Source organism: Xyrauchen texanus, chromosome 26, assembly GCF_025860055.1.
Source record: "Xyrauchen texanus isolate HMW12.3.18 chromosome 26, RBS_HiC_50CHRs, whole genome shotgun sequence".
NCBI lineage: Eukaryota > Metazoa > Chordata > Actinopteri > Cypriniformes > Catostomidae > Xyrauchen > Xyrauchen texanus.
The window spans coordinates 4,397,432-4,412,881 of NC_068301.1; positions in this window are offsets into that span (position 1 = coordinate 4,397,432).

The following is a 15,450-nucleotide window of genomic DNA, read 5'->3' on the forward strand; positions in this document are numbered from 1 at the left end:
CTAAACGCCCCTGAAATGACTTTCCTTAATGGCTGTTGTCACTAAGGTCATGTGGGCTATTGATTAATGTTAACAATCACCATATAGCTATTTAGTCATTGTTTTAAGAAACTTCTGTAGGGAATGCAGCCTTTCTAAAATCTTGCCAATAGTTAAAGCGATGGTTCACCCAAAAATAATTGTCTCCCTTTCATGCCATCCCAGATGTTTATGACTTTCTTTATTCTGCTAAACACAAACAAAGATTCTTCTAAAGCGATGCAATCACTTTGGGTGGGAAACAGATCAATATTTAAGACATTTCTCACTATAAATATTCACTTTCACTTTCAGAATGTGAAAGTGAAAGGGGAGATTTATAGTAAAAAGGACTTTAATATTGATCTGTTTCCCACCCAAAGTGATTGCATCGCTTTAGAAGACACATATTAAACAACCAAAGTCGTTTGGATTATTTTTATGCTGCATTTATGTGCTTTTTGAAGCTTGAAAGGTCTAGTCACCATTCACTTGCATGGTATGGACCTACAGAGCTGAGATATTCTTTCTAAAAATCTTGCAACAAACGTAAATATATTGTTTTTACAACATAAAAACTAAAGTTTTTTCTGGATTGCTTTTTATTTGATTACATAATTTGCTTTAAATCAAAGTTTGTAATGTTCCCTGATACACACATAGGCCTACATCAACCACAAGTTTATTTGTTTACATCTGGAAGACGTATTTTTACGTTGCTTTCACAATTGCAATACGTCTATAAGACAATAAGTATGTCTCAGATGTCAATAAGACATTCAGCAGATGTCTTTGAGACATTTATGATTTAGATTGTAAGATGTTGCAGTCTGATCCTCTGCACACTCTAGAGTCTCTATAGACATCCTTTGGGAGCAATCATGTTTTATCTTCGCCACATCAAAAACAACAACATGTTTGCATAGCCTAGCTAGCACTTAATTCAGACGCAGATAGAAATCATCATCTTACACTCTGTTAACTTCGTCACTGAACATACTGTAAAACCTCTTTACATTCACTATCCTGTTAGACTGCTTAAAAATTCAAATGAACCGTTAGCTAACCAATGAAAGCTAGCACAGATGCATGTTATACTAGCGTGTAGCCTGTGCGCAGAAATATTATTCAGATACTACAATGAGCTGACTTTCCAATATACATATTTTATTTCCAAGTCCCAAATCACCTTTTAAACGTTTAAAACCAGGGCTAGGCTCTTGCATGCTAGCTAGGCTTCCGTTACAGTATGTCTGCTGTTACTGTAATTGTATTTCCAGTTTCATTTATTAGTACAAACTGAGGAACGGAGTCAAAATTATTGACTGCGGCAATCACATGTCACATGTATACAGTATCTAAAGTCAACGTGCACATTATAGCGATCACAAGAAGGTTACCCCATGTGACTCTACCCTCCCTAGCAAGTGACTCCTAGACTGGAGTCACTCGGCACACCCTGGGTTCGAACTCGTGAACTCCAAGGGTGAAAGCCAGTATCCTTCACTGAGCTACGTATATTAATATATATAAATGACAAAAATTAGCTGCAAAATGAAAGGGCATCTTGTCGAGCACTTGCTTCTGTTTCAAACATCACAATAAAAGACTGAGCACAAGCTGGTCCTGAATAAATTATATCATCAATTACAATAAGGACAATTGTGCATGTGCACATTGTACCAATTGGCTTGAGTGACTACATTCACGAAAATGAGTTCAGATCCATTTAAAGATTCAGTGACCATTTCTGGTGATGACAAACGAGTGTCATGTGAAATGAGTTAGCCACTGAATCAATGATCAAAAGGAAATGTATGTCTTTGTCTACAGACCTACAAAGAGACTTTATTTGAGGTTTTAAGCATTAAAAGAACAAAGCAAATCTATCATTACAGTTTGTGAGCTGCTGAGACCCTCTGTGGGGTTTATGACGTTTGGAGCAGCAAAAATAGTTAACCTTGTGTACAGTCGATCGTCATGTGAACATTTAACTTTCAGCATTCAGAAGTCCTTGTGTTACATCACATGTTTATATACCATTGAAACATTTATGTTTCTTCTTTCAGTATTTCTAACTCTATGGTGTCCGTAAATCTCTCTCTCTCTCTCTCTCTCTGCACTGCCGTCCTCAGTCGGCCTTTATCCCTCTCTGAGGCTTGATTAGCCTGATTAGGAGCCAGATGTGCAGCATCACGACCCGGCCCCTCTCTTCGCCCTGCCACATTCCTCACTTGTTCTCTCAGGCCGGGGAGCCCCCAGCATGACGTACACCCCCCATCCACTACTTTTCCCTGGGGGAGAGCGTGCCTTACACCCCATCTGCTGGCAGGTCATCCCCGCCTTCCTGAATTTGGGAGGGGACATGGGGAGGGAAACTATAATGATTAAAAACACAGGGGGTACTCCCTGTAACAGTGCGGTACCCCCTAAAACCCAAAATAACATTTAAATGAGAGGGAAAGACCAACACGTAGCGGCAACGGGAGAGAGAGATAAGGGGAAAAAAACACTTACTCGCTGGTTCTCTGATACGCGTAGCTTGGTCCCCGGCCACTCCTCCACCCTCTTACTGACGACAGCCGCGCCTCCCCGGGTGGATCGGAGGCAGACCTCCGGCACCTGGCAGACGGAATGCCCCACTGCATTTTTGGTGGACGGTAGGGGTCTCCCCCGCCCCTGGCAGTGGTAATCGTGGCTGCTCCTTTCGGGTGGATGTAGCGGCAAGAACTCCACTACGGCACATCCCTCCTCCTTCCCGGATTTCGGCACCAGTGTAAAGGGATTAAGAGGAAAGGAGGAGGTGAGAACCAGCTTGACAATATAAATAATATTTTAATATAAAACTGAAACAAAAAGACAAACACACACACAGGTGTCAGACAGCTGTCCGTAAATCTCTCTCTCTTTCTCGCACTGCCGTCCTTGGTCGGCCTTTATCACTCTCGGAGGCTTGATTAGCCTGATTAGGGGCCGGGTGTGCAGAATCACGACCCAGCCCCGCCCTCCGCGTGGAGGTTGGAAGACCTTTATGGTAGTGAACTGTAAAGTATAAAAGCACTTGTCGTAAAGCCTGAAACTTCGTCACTTTTTTCTGTGGATTATGAATTTAACAGGATTTGTTTGGGGTTTTTTAACAGTGTACAGAAGAAAGTCTCTCCCACACTGTCAGTAGGGAGATTTAATCTATTAATAACTTGGAGTTTAGAAAAGTACTACTTCTGCAACGTGAGGAACAATGCACCACTTGTACTGGGACTGTAGGAACTGATTTCCTCTGGCTTATCTCACATGGACAAACTTGTGCTTTTGAGTTTGAGTTGATTTATTTATTCGTTCGTTCGTTTTCTTTGCAACAGTGTGCTTTACAGAAAAGAGACAACCCAAATAAATTCAAGTGTACTCTCCATGTCAAATCAAAAACCATCAAATCTTAATTCAATTATCAACATTTATCCAAAGTATTTGATCTTATATGCACTGTTTGTTTAAACTCGAATTGTGTCAACCAGCCCTGTTGCGTTGAATTCTCCAATGGGCTCTGCAGAACAGTTTGATGTAATGTGGATGTGATGTTCTATGCTGTAATGGTTTTAGGTGGTGGAGGGCGGGGAAGCCCAGGCACTCATCACTGTACTGAATTCTTTGTTTACACACCACCATATGATGTTACATAACCAAGGCTGTTGCCATGGAAACTGCCGCACTTCGCCCCTCTCTCTCTACCCCTGCAAACGTCCCACCACCCTGAGCCACCTCCAAACAAAAGGGTCGAACCCCTTCTGAAAAAGAACGAGCAATTTAGAGCTCCAGATATTGATGATCCGCGGCTCCAGAATATGTTCCACTTCAGGAATGTCCTCTGTGATTTGTCCATTGTGTACTTAACATACTTTATTTGCACATTTGCACCCAATTAAACTCAATTGCAAACACATACAGCTCCACAAACTCAAATGTGCTGCATGCAGAAAAAGTAATGTTGTTGTACCGTTAAATGGTAGCAGATGGTAAAACATGATCCTGTATGATTACCATATTCAAATACTGTTGTATTTACATAGTACTCCAAAGTACTTTAAAAGAAAACCATAAAACTTAAAAAATAAAAATATTTTAACTTTTACTAATGTTACTTAATCTATATATTTATTCTTCACATATATATATATATATATATATATATATATATATATATATATATATATAGTTTTATCACATGTATCCTATTCAAATGTGAATGTAATATTTCTATTCTACCTTCTATATTTTTTCTTTAAAAAACTTTAATTTAATTTCTATTTTCTCATATGTATTAATATCTTATTAATCCTATACATTAAATATTTTATTTATCTATTACAAATGGCACATCTTCTATATTCAGTCTTCATATAATGTATTTAATTTTTTATTGTATCATATTGAAATATATATATTTTTATATGTATAAATGTTATATTAATATTTTACTTATTGAGTACAATAGTTTGAACTTCTATATTCATTCTCCAAAAAAAAAAAAAAAAACAATTATAATATATATATATATAGTATTGTGTGGATATGTGTGGACATATATTTTACTTATTACAACTACATTTATATATTTTTTTTATTATATATATAATCGTATTATTAATATAAATGTAATATTTAAATGTAACTTATTACAACTGTTACATTTTATTCTATATATTTATTCGAATGTATGTGTGTGTGTGTGTGTTAGTGTGTGTTAGTGTGTATATATATGTGTGTGTGTGTTAGTGTATATATATATATATATATATATATATATATATATATATATATATATATATATATACATGTGTGTTAGTGTATATACATGTATATATACGTGTGTGTGTGTGTGTGTTAGTGTATATATATATATATATATATGTGTGTGTGTGTGTATGTCTGTGTTAGTGTATATATATATATATATATATATGTGTGTGTGTGTGTGTGTGTATATTTATTCTTCATAGAATTTATTTTTTATTGTTTATGTTTTAATGTACTGCTGCTAACTCTGCTTTTACACATTACACAAATAAACTTTGACTTTATTGTTACCGGTACCATCCATTTAAAAAAAAAAATTATAATAAAAAATAAATCAAATAAAAGTAATTCCACTTTTCTGTATGGTGTGTAAATAAATTATTCTACATTCTACTGAAATCATAGACTGCCTTCTTTTCTCTTTATATTGTCCCTCATATTTATTGAAATGAAAGACCAGGAATAAATAGAAGGCCATTAATATTAGCAACTATGGCCACAATGTTGCCATTGCATTTCCTCTTCTTGTATTTACATTACAAAACATGCCTGTGGCATCAAAGATATTTATGTATTTTGGAAACTTTGAAGTATCCAAAACAGATAGCCTTACAGCATAGTTGTCTCTCTGTATACAAACATAACATCAGTAGCAACACTGTTAATCTTTTTATGATCTTGCGGCTGAGCAATCTTAGCTTTTATTACTGCGCCAAGGTCATTTAACTTTCCTGTCCTCTTTTCTCCTCTTCAGTTCCTCTGTCCCCTCCTGGATCCCCACGGTCCTTTCATGTCTGTCTTCAGGATGTGACTTAAAGCAACAGTGCTAAGTGCTTTTTCAGACAGCAGTATTTCCTCCCTACTTCATTCATCTGGCATTTGACCTCAGTTTCCCAGCCATCTGCTGGACTGTTACATTAAGTGAGATTTAACAGTCGACGACAGTGTAGGTCTTCCGAATGCATGGAGCTTTCCATATGGACTCAATCAATTAAGTTCCATCTTATAAGTATTTTTTTATTGAGATTTTTACCTTTTTTTAGATCAGTCAACTTGATTGCCACTTCTTCACCTTTACAGAAATAATTCTGACTTGTTTTATAGTGTTTGCGGAGGTAAGTTTGCACCAGCTCGTGTGTCTTCGTGCTGACTGATCTTAACGGACTAAATGGGAATTAGTTGTCAGTCTCAAAGTAGGTGGAGCTCCAGGTCACACCTACTGATGACATGGACCAACAGCTGTAAGAAGGTGTTTAGCAGCCTGTACAATGTTTTCCTGAAAGTTCGCACAGGCAAGCTGTTACAAACCACTGAAACTAATTCAAAAACACAGTTTTGCCAGATTTAGTTCGAAATGACGACACACCTTTAGATTTTCTATATTGAATGAAGTATACCGGGGCCTTTAGGGACCATTCACAACAAGTCCTTGTGCTAAAACAATATCTAAGCAGGGCCACATATAAAGCAGAACGTGATGTTTTTAACAGATGAAGGCGGTGAAAAGCACAACAAGACTGTGGTCAAAGATGTTGGTTTAGCACATGTTTATATAAAAACTATTGAAAACAGTGCAGACAAAAACGTATATGGTGTGAACGTCCCCTTAGTCTACCTTTATGCTGCATTCACGTTTTGTCGGAACAAACTGATGCCAACTGCAACCATAAGACATGGAATAATTCGTATGTCACTTCCTGAACCTTGGACTTAGGATAGACCTCACCGAAATGACCTGCCGGTTGAACTGCGATGAACGTCGCTGATCTCTGCCAGCATCACCTCGGTCTAATGATGGACCACACTCTTATAATGGAAGTCATACATGTTGAGGCCACTGCCATATTGGTTCTTTTTATATGACGTCATGACTGTCAAGTCTGCGCTTTCATGGATCTACAAGCTTACAATTCAAAATTACGAGGTCTACGAAGACATTCTGACATGACGTAATCACACCATTAGACCACATCCACACTAATCTGTTAGAGCTGGAAACCTCCGTTTTCAGTTTCCTAACAGCATCGTTTTCCAAAGTATGCAGTAATGGAGAGCGTTGTCGAAAAGCTCTGTTTTTGGTGAAGTAAAGCGCGTTCTTATGTGGATAAGGCATAAGCGTAACGGAAGGCATCCTTTTTTAACAGTAGCCAGCTGGTAAGTAGCTGTGCAGAGAGTAAACCTCACTCCCCTGGTCTCAAGAGGTGCAATATAGTTTCCTATAATTGGGGTAATACACATCTCATGTGATTTATCAAAGCTGTGAGTTTTATGGTGCCGTGCACTGAATCCATAACCACAAATGGTAAATGGTCTGCACTTATAGTGCGCCTTTTTAACGGTATACAAAGCGCTTTACACTGCATCTCATTCATACACATTCACACACCAATGATGGCAGAGCTGCCATGCAAGGTGATAGCCTACCATTGGCCCAAGGACACTTCGGCATGTGGAGTCATGTGGGCCAGGAATCGAACCACCAACCCTGCGACTAGTGGACAACCCGCTCTACAATCTGAGCCACAGTCGCCACAAGCCTGAAAAAAACGTCCTCATTATTAGTTCAATCCAAAGGATGCCATTAAGCATTTCGTCTAGGTACTACTAATTTTATTCTTTTAAATCATACAAATTCAATTGAAATCATGCTGAAACCCTGAATAGAACATTTTTAGCCTACCTATGTGCACTTAAGTGGGCATGTGTCTCAGGTCGGACTTTGAGATTGAGAATCCAGGTGCTCCAGGAAGACAGTGGATCATAGATCAGATGAAATATGTTCCACACACCATCTCCAATAATCCTCCTCTAGCTCCACAGCTCAAGGGACCAGAGCGCTGCCACATATCTGCAGAAAGGGCATCATCTCTGGGTAACTGTCTGTGAAACACCCCCACTGGTAGCACCAAAATAATTGATGGAGGTGCTTTTACGCTGAGGAAGTGCTTTAACTGAGCCTTGAAGGGCAGAAACTGGGTTGAAAATGACAGTGAATTACAGCAAAAATAGAGAATATATTGAAGTTGATGAGAATTTACCCTCATCTAATCAGAAATCGTCATATATTTTCAGTCAAACAGTCCCGAAGAACAAACTTAAGAAGTTAGAAGTCTAAATTTATAAACTTTGGTTACTTAGTTTCTCCTGACATGAAAAGAAAGACGGTTATAAAATGAGCTGGCTCGCAACAACTCATTCAGATTTTTTCTTCGGAGCCGAGCGGTTGATTCACAGAGAACTGAATTCCTCTGCCGGACCATTCATCTCTGCATGCTGTTGAATTTACGCCGCATTACAGTGGTTTCTTCCCCTTGTGCAAGAATTGAGTGCAGAGAATGCCCCTGGGCGCTTCGACAGCCTAAAAGAGTATATATTCTTGCAATAAAATAGTATATATTCTCTAAAAGAGTGGCACTGACGGAGATCGTCTTTTTAAAGATGCCTTTCCATCAGTATTTTGTTTACTACTGTTATGGTGGAGCAAAAGTTTGCAGAGAATTTTGCTAAGCAAGTTACTTCATTTCTTTACTTAAAACCAAGCATTGTTGAGGCACACATTTTTTATCAGAAAACCTAAAAATATCATAAACAATCCAATAAAATCTGATCACAGAAGCATTTTTGTGAGATTTCCTGTTGTTTTTGTTTTTTCAAAGTAATAGAGGTCTTTTGGCTGGCACACATCTTATGTAATCTCAGTTATTCCGATCCATTCTTCCATAAGAAAAAAAACAAAACACACGGCTAATCAGGGCTTTCCAAAGGCTCAGCCATGGAAAGGTCAGTGGAACTGCTCAGAATGTCTTGGATAAAAATGGCAACTCTGTGGCATGGAGTGAAGGGGTGGCAGAGATGGCAAACCTGAGGAGAAATGTTGCTGACAGCTCATTACCACATCCTGAATGCTCAATCAAAATGTCATGGCCTGGTCAAACAGGAAGGTGAGATCCATGAACTGACGTCTGTGGAGGCCTGATAAAGCTGGGCCCATTCTGAGTTTGATCAGGACCTGCACCTTGCAAAATGTTGCTGCATCCCAACATACATCTGGCATTTCACACGCTCAGTGAGATTTGAAAAGGTTGCATAACTGTTGGACAGAATAATTGGGAAAAGTCAAGGCTGATTGGTGTTTTAAGAATGACGAGGACATGGAGTTCAGGCCCTGATAATGTGGTCATGAACAGAGTCCTTTGAATCAGAAATTCTAGAAGAACAGTATAATATTATTTCTCAACAACGTCACTTTCTTGTAAGTCATTTTGGAAAGAAAGCACATGCCAAAAATTTTTTTTTTTACAAAAAATGTAATACATGTTTGTGTTGAAATCAATTTAGAATTGCTAGGAGGCGCTATTATATAATAAAAAATGGATGGTTCACCCCAAAATTAAACTTCTCTCATTATTTACTCACCCTCATGCCATCCCAGATGTGCATGACTTTCTTTCTTCTGCTGAACACAAACAATTTTTAGAAGAATATTTCAGCTCTGTAGGTCTCTTGTGCATTTTATGGTCCTACAGAGCTGAAATATTCTTCTAAAAATCTTAATTTGTGATCAGCAGAAGAAAGATAGTCATGCACATCTGGGATGAGTGGTGAGTAAAAAATGAGAGAAGTTGAATTTTTGGGTGAACTATTTTTTTCTCTTTTCTTCATCATCTTCATTAATGGGTATGCCTTTTCGCCTGCCTCCAGCCCTGTGTTTCCAAATTCTCATTGCGCGCACGCGCGCGCACACACACACACACACACACACACACACACACACACACACACACACACACACACACACACACACACACACACACACACACACACACACACACACACACACGTTGTGTTTCCATGTTTTATGGGGACTTTCCATAGACATAATGGTTTTTATACTGTACAAACTTTATATTCTATCCCCTAAACCTAACCCTACCCCTAAACCTAACCCTCACAGAAAACTTTCTGCATTTTTACATTTTCAAAAAACATAATTTAGTGTGATTTATAAGCTGTTTTCCTCATGGGGACCGACAAAATGTCCCCACAAGATCAAAAATTTCGGGTTTTACTATCCTTATGGGGACATTTGGTCCCCACAAAGTGATAAATACACGCTCACACACACACACACACACACACACACACACACACACACACACACACACACGTTGTGTTTCCATGTTTTATGGGGACTTTCCATAGACATAATGGTTTTTATACTGTACAAACTTTATATTCTATCCCCTAAACCTAACCCTACCCCTAAACCTAACCCTCACAGAAAACTTTCTGCATTTTTACATTTTCAAAAAACATAATTTAGTATGATTTATAAGCTGTTTTCCTCATGGGGACCGACAAAATGTCCCCACAAGGTCAAAAATTTCGGGTTTTACTATCCTTATGGGGACATTTGGTCCCCACAAAGTGATAAATACACGCTCTCACACACACACACACACACACACACACACACACACACACACACACACACATATATATGTAAACATGAAAAGAAATAGTATTTGTATTCTATATGAATATATATATATTCAAAGACCTAAAGTGACTATTTAAAATTGTGTCAACACTGTTACCCTCATAAATGCCCATTATTGAAATAATGTACAATTCCATATATCCATCATCATCATCTGTGCACAAGTATGTGTGTCAATTTATCTTACAGTATATTTGGTTTGGTTTGTCAGTAAGGGACAATCTTAAATTGTCATCCCTGTTACAATGATTGTATGTTAAATAAACAACAACAACAACTGATAATTAAAAGTGGATACATTTTAATAAACACCTAGTGTCGTGATCTTGAGCATATATCTAGTAATAGCTAAATAAACTATAAAACTGTGAACCCTGTTACCATCAACTCTACTACTTTTTTAAAGACATAGCTATATTTTAATGTACATTAAAAGTTTTACATTTATCTTGAGATGGCATCAGTGAGAATGTATAATGGAAAAGGCGATGATTTCACAGATTTATCCTAAAACAGAGAATTTCTCTCTAAAATGTCTCATATCATACAGGATTTAATGTGTTAAATAGATTTTCTTTCTAGCAATAAGCATCCAAAGAAAGAGAGAGGCACAGATGCCCCCTTGTGGATATTTGTGGAACATAAAATGTTCAGAAAGATACATGTTTACAAAGATAAAACCAGATTTACTGTTCAAATTGAAGACAAAACGTATTTGGGCACATTGTGGTTTTCAAACATTAGTGGAGCACGTTCATAGTTAATATGCTAAACTCCAACTGAAGTTACTCTGCTAGGACATCTGTGTGAATATGAGGAAAACTGACTTCATACATCCACTAAAAATCACTGCAACACCAGTTGATTAAAAGTCTTAAATGGCTCAGAAAGTAAAGTTCTAGCAAAGTAACGAAATTGAAAATGAAAACACTTTCTTATGATGTGTTACATTCATACGAGCAGACAGAGAAGTACGTTTGAAGTAAGGAGTAGAAGAAATAGAAATAAACCTTGTGTAAATTGTTAGCTTTACGCTAAGCTAAAATGCATTTCTATATATATATATATATATATTCAAAGACCTAAAGTGACTATTTAAAATTGTGTCAACACTGTTACCCTCATAAATGCCCATTATTGAAATAATGTACAATTCCATATATCCATCATCATCATCTGTGCACAAGTATGTGTGTCAATTTATCTTACAGTATATTTGGTTTGGTTTGTCAGTAAGGGACAATCTTAAATTGTCATCCCTGTTACAATGATTGTATGTTAAATAAACAAAAATGTATTTCTAGCCATTTTACATGCACATGTGACCAGACACGATCACATTTATTTATCAAGAAAATTCACGTTGGATCATAGTTTCTTTTTTCTAGTAAGACCTTTGAGATTAGGGCAAAAATAATATTCTCGATAATAATTTTTGTATTGTTTTCCTGTAAAAATATCTAAAAATCCTTAAAACAAGATGAGTTTGATTGATCTTGTTTTAGAAACAACATTGCATGAGATATTTGGGTTTTTCAGAGAATGTATTTTTAACATGTGTATTTTGAGTTTTTATAGTCAAAACAAGTGAAAAAAATCTACCAGTGCTGAAGAAGTAATCCAAAGTATTTATAACACATTACTGACCTTGAGTAATCTAACGGAATAGGTTACAAATTACATTTTAAGCATGTAATCTGTAATCTGTAGTGGGATACATTTCAAAAGTAATCCTCCCAAACCTTTGTATATACACGGTGGTGTGCAGCTCACACATTGAACTTAATTGCTTCAAAGGATCTAGTGGATGCCATCTCTAAGGGTCCTGCCCGAAGGGTACACAATAGTTCAAAATGTACAGCAGTATGGAACAAAGCCCATCGCTCGACTGTATGAAAGTTGACATAAAACTTGACTCACTTGTTCCTTGTGTGACTCGGTGGAGCTCTGCTGTTTTAAAATATTCTTGCTGTGCAAAATATATTTTAAGATGTTTTATGTTGATTTAGTGGTCATTAATATTCATAATTCTGCTATTGTTTTATGCACTTAAATTGAACTTGTTATGAATTATAAACGTTGGCCATGCACTGTCATCACTGTTAGATTTAATGTATATTTCATTCATGTAATGTTTAATGCACTTTTTTAAAATGTCATAAGGAGCAAATGTCTTTTTTTGAGGCTCTTTTTATTAGTAATAATATAATACAATTTCTTCCTCTTTGTACTTTTATTTTAAAATGATTATCCTACTCAAATGCATGTGACATAAAATAAAATAGAATTAGGTTGATAAGTAATCCAAAAGTAATCAAATTAGATTACCCTAAAAATGTAATCTATGAGATTACATTACTGATTGCATTTTTGTCATGTAATTTGTAATCCATACCTGATAAGTAATCCGCCCAGCACTGTAAGTGTACTGGATTAAGTTCCCAAACACTTTTTGTAGCCAGTGTATATCCATTCATTTACATGAAACAATGCGAGTCTAAACATAAAGACCAGCAATTACATGTGTTTAGCGATCTAATAGAGACAGATTAAACAACTGACATATTTTAGATGGGGCTAGGAAATGTCATCAAGCTTAAAATCATAATCACCAAGGAGACTGCTGATAATTTATAGTGAAAAAGGAGTTACATTGTGGTCTGATTTCACCCAAAAACGATTGGATCGCCTCAGAAGACATGGATTAAACCACTGGAGTCGTATGGATTACCTTTATGTGCTTTTTGGAGCTTCTAAATTTTGGTCACCATTCACTTGCAATTACATTATCTGTAACCTTCAATCTTGTAATTAGTGTTATACTTTCAGACAGGGCTGGACTGGTAATCTGGCATACCGGGCATTTTCCCGGTGGGCCGACACACTTTGGGGCCGATCAGGGGCGGGCTGGTGGTTCAGCCGCGAAACGTGCCAAATGGGCTGCGAGAAGCAAAAATTAGCGGCCGCATAATGCAGAATGGACCACAATACGGCGCCGGGATATGCAGAAAAGCCCTGCTTTCAGTTAAGCTTTGTCAAGCCAACATCAAAGTTTGTATAGATAAACTTGACCCATCTAGTTGTAATTGTCTTACAAACATCCTTCCCCCCCAATCCTCCTTCCTTAGCTACACGTGTCCGTGGCGCTCCTGTCAGGGGTTAGTGGCTGGCGCCAGGACAGCAGGTGACAGCTCCCCTGTCATTGCACGCGACTGCCCACTTTTGTCCCGACAGATTTCTCCTCTTCTTAGTCCCCTGGAGAGTTGAACAAAGGAGAGGCACCTTGTTCGGCGCCTGCCGAGGAGGCGAGTATACTCCATTGTCTGCGTTTGGCAGTCGACAGCACATAATGAAACAATGGAGCGAGTCCATTTTCTAAGGCCTGCTAAAAATAGTTTAATATACTGACCATCATAAATTCCCAGTGTGTTGTAAGATTGGGCGGGGTAGAAGTTAGACAGATCAATGCAGACACTTATGTTTCAGATCTGTAGCATATTTCTGTCTAGAGTCGTGGAATTCAAAGCTTCCGGGGTGGGATTCATCAATAAAGATCATCATCGGGGCTGATGGGGTCAGGTCCGGTCAGAGACATTGTTTCCTCAACATTTTTTACAAGTTCAAGTATGCAGGAAGCTAATTGGCCTGGATGCTTTCAAGGCACAAAAGCACATATTACGAATGAAAATGAGACCAATTTAAGAGTTTTTCAGTGCAAGACCAAATTTGGCGTGTCCCCTCCCTCATCCAGGTAGATGGGGATAACCTGCCAGCAGATGGGGCAGAAGGCCCGCTCCACCCCAGGGAAAGAGGAAGGAATGTGGCAGGGTGGAGGGTGGGTTGTGATGCTACACACCCGGCCCCTAATCAGTCTAATTAGCCCTCGAGAGGGATAAAGGCCAACTGGAGATTGCAGTGGGACAGAGAGAGAGAGAGAGATTTATGGACAGCTGTCCGACACCTTTGTGCGTTTGTCCGTTTTTATGCATGTTGCTTAGAAGTGCTTATCTGACTCCATCCATCCAATCCTGAATGAGTTAAAAAACATACTTTAAATAAAAGCCAATTGGAATGCAGCAGAGCTGGACAGCACAATGTACAACGATATCCTGGAATAAAATAACAACATAACACAATAACAAAACAGGGCGATAGCCAGTAGGGAACTTTGACACCCAGACTAGCTGTTTGTATAGATAAACTTGACCTATCTAGTTGTAATTGTCTCACAAACATCCTTCACCCCAATGCTCCTTCCTTAGCTACACGTGTCCGTGGCGTTCCAATCAGGGGTGGCTGGTGCCAGGACAGCAGGTGATTGCAGTGGGACAGAGAGAGAGAGAGAGAGAGAGAGAGAGATTTATGGACAGCTGTCCGACACATTTGTGTGTTTGTCTTTTTGTTCTCTTCAAGCCGGTTCTTGCCTCCTCCTTTCCATTAACCCCTTTACAGGAGCATAAAAATATTCCATGAGACTTCTGTGGTTTAATCCATGCGTTTAAACTTTGGGGTGAACTGTCCCTTTAACATCAGCGTGCACAGCTCTACATCTTGTTTCTAAAGCCAGTAATGCAAAGTAATGTTGTCTAATAGACTTCATAGCATGCATTATGCATCCCTTTGGAAGGTTTCTGTATGTCGTGTGGTACATAATTAAAAGTTCAAAATGTAATATGTTCCAAGTTGAACTAAAGGTGCTGCAAAAATCCTTTAAAGAACATCTATTTTTAAAGGTGAAACGGGTTTCCTTGTAATTCAATTTAATTTAATAACTCACAAACGAAGGAAGTGAACTGATTTAAACTGGTCAAACATGTCTCTTGTGTGCGTTCAGCACATTGTGAATGTTACAAACCAGAAAACACTGGTTCAGCACTCAGAGGCTGTTCAGAGAGGGAGCGTCATGTCTTGTTTTTGTTTTGATATCATTCACTTTTCTGTTGCTCTTTGATAATAAATCTGTTTTTCTGACCCAGTGTTCAATTCGTGAAATTCCAGAGAGGTTGAAGGAAACTGTCTTTTCTTAAGTGGCTCACGCTACAGATATTTCCGGCTGTTCCCAACATTTCCAGATCAAACATATTCACAACTGACAGACTGGCATTTCTACCGAAGAGACAGAATTTCGACAATTAACTACA